Genomic DNA, 11,590 nt, shown 5'->3' on the forward strand with positions numbered 1-11,590 from the left:
AATGATGGTGGACATATTGAGCATTTCCTGTAAAGAACATCATCTTTCCTTTGTCTTACTTTGTTATGCTAATTATTGCTATTCTGATCAGATGAAGCGCAATCTGTCGGACATATTTTGAACTTTTGTATTTCTTTAGTTCCAATAAAACCCCATGTCATTCCAAGCATGTGTGTCAATTTGTACCTCTCTATCTACACTATTCCGTCATTTATTCAGTTTTCAAATTCATACTGACTTTTTGATCACCCGGTATATAAGGAATACGTGATGAGATATGAACTAGACCGTGTTGCGCAACAGCTCCGTAACACCCACTTCTCCTTGATGCGGAAGCCACTAGATGGCGCCACACTCATTGTGCTAAGTGAGACAACATAGCGGCAGTGTAAAGTGTGTGTTCTGCGATTGTTGTTTTCCTTGTTACGGCTTTGTATTGATCGGCAATAAATGATTGAAGAAAATAAAATTCATCAGTGTTGTGACCTACGCAACTTTTATACTGTCTCGTGGAATGTCTTCTGAAAACCATAGCATAATGTCATGAGAACCGCGAGTGAACTGCGTCAATAACGAACAAAATTATGCGTGTTTATGTATGTAAATATTCTATCAATTTTGGAATATTATTTTTAAACTAGAAAACTCTCCGACTTTACATGTTTTGAACACAAATATTTTAATAATAATTTCTATGTAACAAATATTAAGAAAAACTGAGACCATGAGTTTATCGTGTCATGGAATTTCTATAAAATTGTTTGATAAAGACTTGAATGAATAAAATGGTCACACTGGTGTCAGCTCTCGTACCTACTCGATGCTTTTGTACGCGGTTGCTGATGAACGCACGGTTTTGTTAATTTACGTAAGTTTTCTTCAGTTTATATTTGTTAAATATATTTGTCTTTATAATCTCATTTCTTTCCTCTCCGTCTATGTGAATATAATTAGGTGGAAATAACTAATTATCGTTAGAATTTAAGTTTTATCATTGGACATCTGTCATTCTTTTGTTGTAATGGCACACTGTTAGCCATTACGTTAAATGAAATTAATCACAAGATTTTCGAACTTCGCTCACAAGATAACAGGAAAAAAATACTTTAAATATTTTTGCTACGTCGTCGAACGAGCAACCCTGTAATCGGGGTTACGTAGATAAACAAGAGTTGTTTTCTTTAGAATGTCTTTTTGTAATGTTCAGTATAATGTAGCAGATTTTATTGACTGTACAGAGTATCGTGAATGCTGAACTTACGTGGTATGAGAGAGAATTAATGCTAATGCAACGAAAATTTGTCGAGCCACTGTAACGTCTGTGACAGCCGGGGGCTATGCACTCAGGGCTACTGCGTGGCTGTTTGTTGTTACACCGCTTCGGTCGCCCGACTACGAATACCGCAGCCGACAACTGTAGAGCCATTACAATGCCGTAATACAGGAATTTGAAAAACCGCCTCAGTACATCGACACATGCTCACTTTGTAACTTAAAAGAAAGATAAAAGAAAAGGTTTAGAAATACATGCCGAGATAAAGCAAAGAATATAATATTTCAGTATTTTAATGCTTGTTCTAATGCATGTATGCCTGACTTACCTGCATCTTACAGAGATTCACTCGATAATTTCTTCACAGTGGTTATTTGAAGTTTTAGAGTTGCATCTGCTCGTCCGACGAATGTCAACAACGTTATAAGAGGTCCTTTCTTCCTCAAAACAGCCGCGTACGTTATATATGGTATCACGAAATTTGCTCTTTAACGTAAGGCTCCTGCCTGCGGCTTCAGAGAGAGACCTTATCACGTGCATCTCAAATTAACACTTTACAGCACACCGTTAATGCAAACTGAGTTAATAACTCACGGTTATACATGGAAGAACCCTGGAGATACTAAAAGGTATCAGATAGATTATATAATGGTAAGACAGAGATTTAGGAACCGGGTTTTAAATTGTAAGACATTTCCAGGGGCAGATGTGGACTCTGACCACAATCTATTGGTTATGACCTGTAGATTAAAACTGAAGAAACTGCAAAAAGGTGGGAATTTGAGGAGATGGGACCTGGATAAACTGAAAGAACCAGAGGTTGTACAGAGTTTCAGGGAGAGCATAAGGGAACAATTGACGGGAATGGGGGAAAGAAATACAGTAGAAGAACAATGGGTAGCTTTGAGGGATGAAGTAGTGAAGGCAGCAGAGGATCAAGTAGGTAAAAAGACGAGGGCTAGTAGAAATCCTTGGGTAACAGAAGAAATATTGAATTTAATTGATGAAAGGAGAAAATATAAAAATGCAGTAAGTGAAACAGGTAAAAAGGAATACAAACGTCTCAAAAATGAGATCGACAGGAAGTGCAAAATGGCTAAGCAGGGATGGCTAGAGGACAAATGTAAGGATGTAGAGGCCTATCTCACTAGGGGTAAGATAGATACCGCCTACAGGAAAATTAAAGAGACCTTTGGAGATAAGAGAACGACTTGTATGAATATCAAGAGCTCAGATGGAAACCCAGTTCTAAGCAAAGAAGGGAAAGCAGAAAAGTGGAAGGAGTATATAGAGGGTCTATACAAGGGCGATGTACTTGAGGACAATATTATGGAAATGGGAGAGGATGTAGATGAAGATGAAATGGGAGATAGGATACTGCGTGAAGAGTTTGACAGAGCACTGAAAGACCTGAGCCGAAACAAGGCCCCCGGAGTAGACAATATTCCATTGGAACTACTGACGGCCGTGGGGGAGCCAGCCATGACAAAACTCTACCATCTGGTGAACAAGATGTATGGAACAGGCGAAATACCCTCAGACTTCAAGAAGAATATAATAATTCCAATCCCAAAGAAAGCAGGTGTTGACAGACGTGAAAATTACCGAACTATCAGCTTAATAAGTCACAGCTGCAAAATACTAACACGAATTCCTTACAGACGAATGGGAAAACTAGTAGAAGCAAACCTCGGGGAAGATCAGTTTGGATTCCGTAGAAACACTGGAACACGTGAGGCAATACTGACCTTACGACTTACCTTAGAAGAAAGATTAAGGAAAGGCAAACCTACGTTTCTAGCATTTGTAGACTTAGAGAAAGCTTTTGACAATGTTGACTGGAATACTCTCTTTCAAATTCTAAAGGTGGCAGGGGTAAAATACAGGGAGCGAAAGGCTATTTACAATTTGTACAGAAACCAGATGGCAGTTATAAGAGTCGAGGGACATGAAAGGGAAGCAGTGGTTGGGAAGGGAGTAAGACAGGGTTGTAGCCTCTCCCCGATGTTGTTCAATCTGTATATTGAGCAAGCAGTAAAGGAAACAAAAGAAAAATGCGGAGTAGGTATTAAAATTCATGGAGAAGAAATAAAAACTTTGAGGTTCGCCGATGACATTGTAATTCTGTCAGAGACATCAAATGACTTGGAAGAGCAGTTGAATGGAATGGACAGTGTCTTGAAAGGAGGATATAAGATGAACATCAACAAAAGCAAAACAAGGATAATGGAATGTAGTCTAATTAAGTCGGGTGATGCTGAGGGAATTAGATTAGGAAATGAGGCACTTAAAGTAGTAAAGGAGTTTTGCTATTTGGGGAGCAAAATAACTGATGATGGTCGAAGTAGAGAGGATATAAAATGTAGACTGGCAATGGCAAGGAAAGCGTTTCTGAAGAAGAGAAATTTGTTAACATCCAGTATTGATTTAAGTGTCAGGAAGTCATTTCTGAAAGTATTTGTATGGAGTGTAGCCATGTATGGAAGTGAAACATGGACGATAAATAGTTTGGACAAGAAGAGAATAGAAGCTTTCGAAATGTGGTGCTACAGAAGAATGCTGAAGATTAGATGGGTAGATCACATAACTAATGAGGAAGTATTGAATAGGATTGGGGAGAAGAGAAGTTTGTGGCACAACTTGACCAGAAGAAGGGATCGGTTGGTAGGACATGTTCTGAGGCATCAAGGGATCACCAATATAGTATTGGAGGGCAGCGTGGAGGGTAAAAATCGTAGGGGGAGACCAAGAGATGAATACACTAAGCAGATTCAGAAGGATGTAGGTTGCAGTAGGTACTGGGAGATGAAAAAGCTTGCACAGGATAGAGTAGCATGGAGAGCTGCATCAAACCAGTCTCAGGACTGAAGACCACAACAACAACAACAACTCACGGTCTGCAACATACGATCAGCACACGAAGGACGGTATACAACCACTGCGGAAGCATACCATCAAACACATACGTTATTGTAGGGTCGGCGGCGTGGGACCATCACCACAGCAACCTTTACGAATTCCAGGATAGGGTTGGAGCTAGTGTGGCCCTCCACACAATGCGTTCCGTGTGCGTGAGGTATCGGGGAAAATCTTCCAGTGGCCTGATTGTACTTGAACTCACTTCGAAATATATTTGAGAACTCTTAAGTTCACATTTATGCTGTGATTTACACCTGTACACTACGAAATGCTGATGCAGTATGCGGGCTTCAAAAATAAATAAATAAATAAAATAAAATAAAATAAAATAAAATAAAAAATGTGACTACGTACCCTCAGACTCAGAGTTGAAATGTTACAAGTTCTGGCTGGTTTAGTTGTCTAGGCGCTGGGATACGTAGTTGCCGCGTTACACGCGAAATAGTGCTGAGTCTACAGTATACAATATGAATATACACATGAATTGTATGGTCGAAGGTTCTTATCATTCGAGAAACGCGAATTTTAAATTTAACATAGAAATTTATAGATGAAAGATTGCAATTAAATAAAATCTGCATGTACTATTTTTAACGACTTTAAATGATGAGTAGAATAGCAGAAGTACGTTCAAGAACGCCATTCATTACTGTAAAGCACTTACTGGTGTCGATAGTCCAACTATTGAATAAAATATAAGTTAACAGGGAAACAATAGATTTCTACTTCACGTAAATAGTTATGAGCAACAACACAGCACGTGAGATAGTCACTTCTAAACGAATACTACGTCTTCACTGCAGAAGCCACGGAAATCTCACAAGTGCACAAGTCCGCTCTGCGAAATATTTGTATCTCCCGCGACCACGCGCAAACTGCTCAACACTCTCCAAGTATTTCCCGCCACCATATGTCGCGCCTCCCTGTCCAGCACTCCTCTGTGTTCTGTGTGACCCGATGCTCCTCCTACACCTCCGTACAGTCCCTCCATTGACTTCGGTAGTCAACTACCGTAGTAACGAGCGCTGTGATTGGCTAAAGCGCTCCCGCCGTTCACCTACCGTAGTAACGAGCGCTGTGATTGGCTAAAGCGCTCCCGCCGTGTCTCCAAGCCAAAGCACACTCACAAACATATTGAAACACATACATAATACTGGATTTACATTTAAATAACTTGAAACTAAATAAGTATTCACACGGCTGGTCGATAAACGCGCTCTGACACACATTATTAAATACATAAACAAATTAAATAAACATATATCAAAGGAATAGAAGCAAAAGTAGCCCAGTAGCCTAACGTCTCTTTGCTTTCTAAAACACAGTATATATTTGACCAATTTCTTCATGAATAGTAAACATCGGCTATAAACAGACATAGACGTATAAATATACTTATAAGCATGCTGCTACCATTTTTTCGTGTAACTGTGGAGTACTTACGGCCTGACTCAATCAACAGTTATCGGCCACTTTGACCTCCAGTAACTCATGTACTATTCACGTTACATGCCTGTAATTCACGCCAGTTTAGGTTTACACTAAAAGCATTTTAAGGACACCTCGATCGACAAAATCCGATGAACCGTTTATATTTTGGAAATTCATTGCTGGGAGTTACTTGTATAATTTACAGTCAGGTACTAAACTTTAAACTAATAAAGACATTGAAAATCTGATCACACCATCAGAATTGTCGAACAAATAATGGTAATGTACATGTTTGTTTTTAAGGTATCATCATTCCTCTGGCTATTATTAATTTATGCATGAACTGTGAAATGCCTACCATTATGGTTTCACAAAGTCCGCCGTCTTTGGCATTCCCGGCATACAAATCTCCTTCATCGACACAAAGCACAGTCGTCGACACGGAGTCAACATGGAATTCTCAGCCACGCTGACGACCTGGACCACGCGCTGGAGCTGTCCCTCCTGCTCCGGCTAATGTTCGCCACCATGCGGTTGCTGCCGGCCGGAGTGGCCGAGCGGTTCTAGGCGCTACAGTCTGGAACCACGCGACCGCTACGGTCGCAGGTTCGAATCCTTCCTCGGGCATGGATGTGTGTGATGTTCTTAGGTTAGTTAGGTTTAAATAGTTCTAAATTCTAGGAGACTGATGACCTCAGCAGTTAAGTCCCATGGTGCTCAGAGCCATTTTGAACCATGCGGTTGCTGACTTGCCCCGGCTTGTCGAGCGGCCATTGCTGCCACTTAGAATATTTCCAGGGCGCCACAACTCGCCCGTTACCTCACAAGTTGCAAAACTGAAAGTATTGTAAGTACTGTAAGCTCTTGATCCATTATTTTGATTGATCTGAAAGTGCAATTGTACACTCCTGGAAATTGAAATAAGAACACCGTGAATTCATTGTCCCAGGAAGGGGAAACTTTATTGACACATTCCTGGGGTCAGATACATCACATGATCACACTGACAGAACCACAGGCACATAGACACAGGCAACAGAGCATGCACAATGTCGGCACTAGTACAGTGTATATCCACCTTTCGCAGCAATGCAGGCTGCTATTCTCCCATGGAGACGATCGTAGAGATGCTGGATGTAGTCCTGTGGAACGGCTTGCCATGCCATTTCCACCTGGCGCCTCAGTTGGACCAGCGTTCGTGCTGGACGTGCAGACCGCGTGAGACGACGCTTCATCCAGTCCCAAACATGCTCAATGGGGGACAGATCCGGAGATCTTGCTGGCCAGGGTAGTTGACTTACACCTTCTAGAGCACGTTGGGTGGCACGGGATACATGCGGACGTGCATTGTCCTGTTGGAACAGCAAGTTCCCTTGCCGGTCTACGAATGGTAGAACGATGGGTTCGATGACGGTTTGGATGTACCGTGCACTATTCAGTGTCCCCTCGACGATCACCAGTGGTGTACGGCCAGTGTAGGAGATCGCTCCCCACACCATGATGCCGGGTGTTGGCCCTGTGTGCCTCGGTCGTATGCAGTCCTGATTGTGGCGCTCACCTGCACGGCGCCAAATACGCATACGACCATCATTGGCACCAAGGCAGAAGCGACTCTCATCGCTGAAGACGACACGTCTCCATTCGTCCCTCCATTCACGCCTGTCGCGACACCACTGGAGGCGGGCTGCACGATGTTAAGGCGTGAGCGGAAGACGGCCTAACGGTGTGCGGGACCGTAGCCCAGCTTCATGGAGACGGTTGCGAATGGTCCTCGCCGATACCCCAGGAGCAACAGTGTCCCTAATTTGCTGGGAAGTGGCGGTGCGGTCCCCTACGGCACTGCGTAGGATCCTACGGTCTTGGCGTGCATCCGTGCGTCGCTGCGGTCCGGTCCCAGGTCGACGGGCACGTGCACCTTCCGCCGACCACTGACGACAACATCGATGTACTGTGGAGACCTCACGCCCAACGTGTTGAGCAATTCGGCGGTACGTCCACCCGGCCTCCCGCATGCCCACTATACGCCCTCGCTCAAAGTCCGTCAACTGCACATACGGTTCACGTCCACGCTGTCGCGGCATGCTACCAGTGTTAAAGACTGCGATGAAGCTCCGTATGCCACGGCAAACTGGCTGACACTGACGGCGGCGGTGCACAAATGCTGCGCAGCTGGCGCCATTCGACGGCCAACACCGCAGTTCCTGGTGTGTCCGTTGTGCCGTGCGTGTGATCATTGCTTGTACAGCCCTCTCGCAGTGTCCGGAGCAAGTATGGTGGGTCTGACACACCGGTGTCAATGTGTTCTTTTTTTCATTTCCAGGAGTGTATTATGCAGACGTTTATGGTTTCCTGTCTTCCTCAAGTGTATCTATCTGAAATCGAAACTGGTTGTGGAAAGCACACTCAGGTGGCGTGCGCACCGTGAACTTTATAAACTATTGGGAGAGTCATTGGTGAATTCCAGGAACAGTAGTCGACGGAAGGTGCATCTGTCACCAACGCCCGCAAATGCAGATTGAGGGCTATAGGACTGCTAATTAAGAGTACCGGACAGACAACAGCAACAAAGGCCAGTACAGGCTGCTTGCGCCGCCATACTGCGGCAGATGGTACTCCGAGTCGCGTCCCCGCTGGCGGTCTGCTTTTAATATAGGCTGCGCCGCTGGCGTGGCTAGCAGAACGCAGCTCCGAGATCTCGCCGAGCAGTCAAACAGAAGCCGCCGCACGTGTCGGCACTGGCTGGTGCTGCAGTGGAACCTCAAGACCCGTGGGAGCTCAGGAGCTCACCATCAGCGCCGACCTTCCCCTTCCACAGGCACAGTGGTATCTTTTCGAGGAAGAAGACCTTGTTTACCCTCACCATGAACCAGAACGACGGCAGCGAGTAGGATGTTTTTATTCCGTCGTTTCTCCCCTTGTCATCTCTTATCTGAGGGACGCCACGCAGAGAAAAGGTTAACGTATGTGACATGCATTAGTACAGTGATGGCGTAGAGGATACCTCGCATCGCCGACAGCATACTATCTATGTTTCGCAAAACATGCTTCAGCAACAATACTATGGCTGGTCATATTATGTTATTTTTACTCATTTATTTATCAAGTTCGAGGAAACGATGCCAGCAATGCCACTTGATCATCAAGTGAGCCTACAAATCTTACAGAATGCTGGTTAGAAAATTTACAAACAAATAATTAAAGAATTAATAAAAGATTAAAAGATGGAAAACCAGAGTACACGAATAAATACATGGAAAAGTTCTCAGCTACTGCGAGGAAATTCTGTACAGAAATGGAGAAGTGTGCGCAAAGGCAATCCTTTAACTAAGATGTAAATACTTGGGATTTTGTACCCCGTTTTCTTTTTTTTCAGTTCAGCTGGAAGTCTATTAAAAATAACTTGCTGAGTAGCGCACACCGTTCTGTATACTTCTTAAGGCTGTCTTATCCAAGTGTATTCCGTTTCTCCTTCTGATGCTCACTGAATGAATGTGTGCAGTTTCTTCTGAAAGACTGAAATAGTCAACATCAGAGCCCACCGTGGAATATTTGTTCAGGGATAACAGAGAATTCCGAGACACCTGGAAAACGGCCTACATGATGTTCGCGAGCACTTTCCACAGGTCATGATGCTAGGTGATGTTATGGCAATATGGGCTGTCGACAGCAAGGTCTTTAGCGCCTCTTTGAAAGTGTATTGAGACGAGTGTCGACAAAATACAATTCACAGACCCACAAAACTTCAACTACAAGTAACCACAATAGAGGGGCAGCAAAACATCTGTATACAAACAATGACACACACACACACACACACACACACACACACACACACACACACACACACATACATACACATGCACGCCCACACACACTAAGAAATATGAAATATATGTATTGTGTTAGGACTAAAACTTAAGACTAAAATGGAAAAATGTCGTAGCAAGGCAAAAGACATTGAAAAAGTTCTTTTCCGACAAACAGAAGAGAGGGTGCCATGGGTATAATATGCCAATTGTGGTGGCAATTATTAAATTAAAGGCATTTTTCGTTTTTTCGTTATTCCTCCGAATGCGAGAATATTTCGTTCACGCGTACCTACATAGTGAGAAATGATGATCATAATAAATTAAGATGCAGAGAGCGTGCGCGCGGAATGATCTAACTACCCATGTTTCCCCACCGGCTGATCGAGAGTGGAGCAGCAGAGAAATATATATTCGTTGAACCCTCTGTCAGGAGCTTACAGAGTAATGATGTAAATGTGGAAGTAGAAACAGCGTAGCTTATAGCTGTGGATGCCTAATCGCCAGAATAAAATGAAATAGCCAGCCACTCTGCACCATATTAAACTCTCCATCGTAAACTGTTAGGGTGGAGGGAAAACACTTCGCTTCACCTCACCACGCTCGTCATCAGATAACGCAGATGGCAGATCACCACCTAAATCTTCTTCTGCCTGTTCACCACAATAAAAAATGCACTCAATTAAATGGTTCATATAGCGATTTGAATGCCACAGACATCACACACTAGGGGGTCCTCTCGAAGTTGTAGGAAACCGAGTGTGAGGGTAAAGTGTCCAGTTCGGCAGCAGGTCAAGGCCTCTTCATCCCCCTGGCAGGAGGAACACCACGACCGTACTATTGGCTTCGCGACTCATAGCTTATTGCTCTTTACTGCGAATCACGCCCCCACCGCAGACCATTCTAACCAACCTTTTTTGGGCCAGGAATATTCTTGGTAATAGCACAGATTTGTTCTAATAACTCTGTATGAGATATTAAAGCAAAATGAAGAAGCCTTCTTGTTTCAGCGTCAGAGAGAGTGGAAATCATTCTTATCCTTAGACTAGAAGCATTCAGTTTCTGCGCAAGATCTTGAACGTCATATGTCCAAGAAGGTCTGTCATCTAACTCAGCACTAAGAATTTGGAATGGTCGTCTACATCCTTCTTTAACCAACTGTGCACACTAAATTTCGCTTGTAGAAGAGTCCTGTGTCAGAAGACATTTGTGCTGCGTTTTGTTACAGCTAAGCGTTGATCTGTTCTGAGTAAACCATGTAGTTGGGAGCTCCATGTAGTTGGGAGCTCCAACGTTAGGCGCGTAATGGGGTCCCTTAGGAACATGGCTGCCAAGGAGGGGAAGGAAGCCAGTGTACACTCCGTGTGCATACCGGGAGGAGTTATTTCGGATATGGAACGGGTGCTTCCGGATGCCATGAACAGTACAGGATGCAGCCAACTGCAGGTGGTGGCTCATGTCGGTACCAATCACCTGCGTCACTTTGGATCGATGGAGATTCTCTCTTGTTTCGGGTGGCTAGCGAAAATGGTAAACACCGCTTGCGAGAATAAAGCGGAGCTTACCATCTGCAGCATCGTTGATAGAACCGACTGTGGTCAGTTGGTGCAGAGCCGAATGGAGGGTGTGAATCAGAGGCTCAGACAGTTCTGTGACCGTGTAGGCTGCAGATTCCTTGACTTGCGTCATCGGGTGGTGGGTTTCCGGGTTCCACTTACTGGGTCAGGAGTCCACTACACACGGGAAGCGGCTACACAGGAAGCGGTGGCTGTGTTGAAGGGACTGGGCGGTATTTTACGTTAGAGGGCCTCAGGGAACCCCAGAAAGGGCGTCTGTCTAAATGGGGGCAGGTAAAACATAGGAAGGTAGCTGTAAAAACGATCGGCATTGTAGTTGTAAATTGTCGTAGCTGTGGGGTCGGGAAAGAACCAGACCTCCAAGCCTTAATAGAAGGCATTGAAGCTCAAATAGTTATAGGCACAGGCAGCTGACTAAAGCCGGAAATAAATTCAACCGAATTTTTTTTTTAAACACATTGAGTGAAACTGCATGACTGCTATTGGATGTGTGAAACCGACACTTACATAATGTACGCTTGGCAGGTATTGCACCACCTGAAACACGTCGTGAAGTAGCTGCAGACCATGAAGAAGGTCGAAAC

This window comes from Schistocerca piceifrons, chromosome 1 (assembly GCF_021461385.2).
Source record: "Schistocerca piceifrons isolate TAMUIC-IGC-003096 chromosome 1, iqSchPice1.1, whole genome shotgun sequence".
NCBI classification, from domain to species: Eukaryota; Metazoa; Arthropoda; class Insecta; order Orthoptera; family Acrididae; genus Schistocerca; species Schistocerca piceifrons.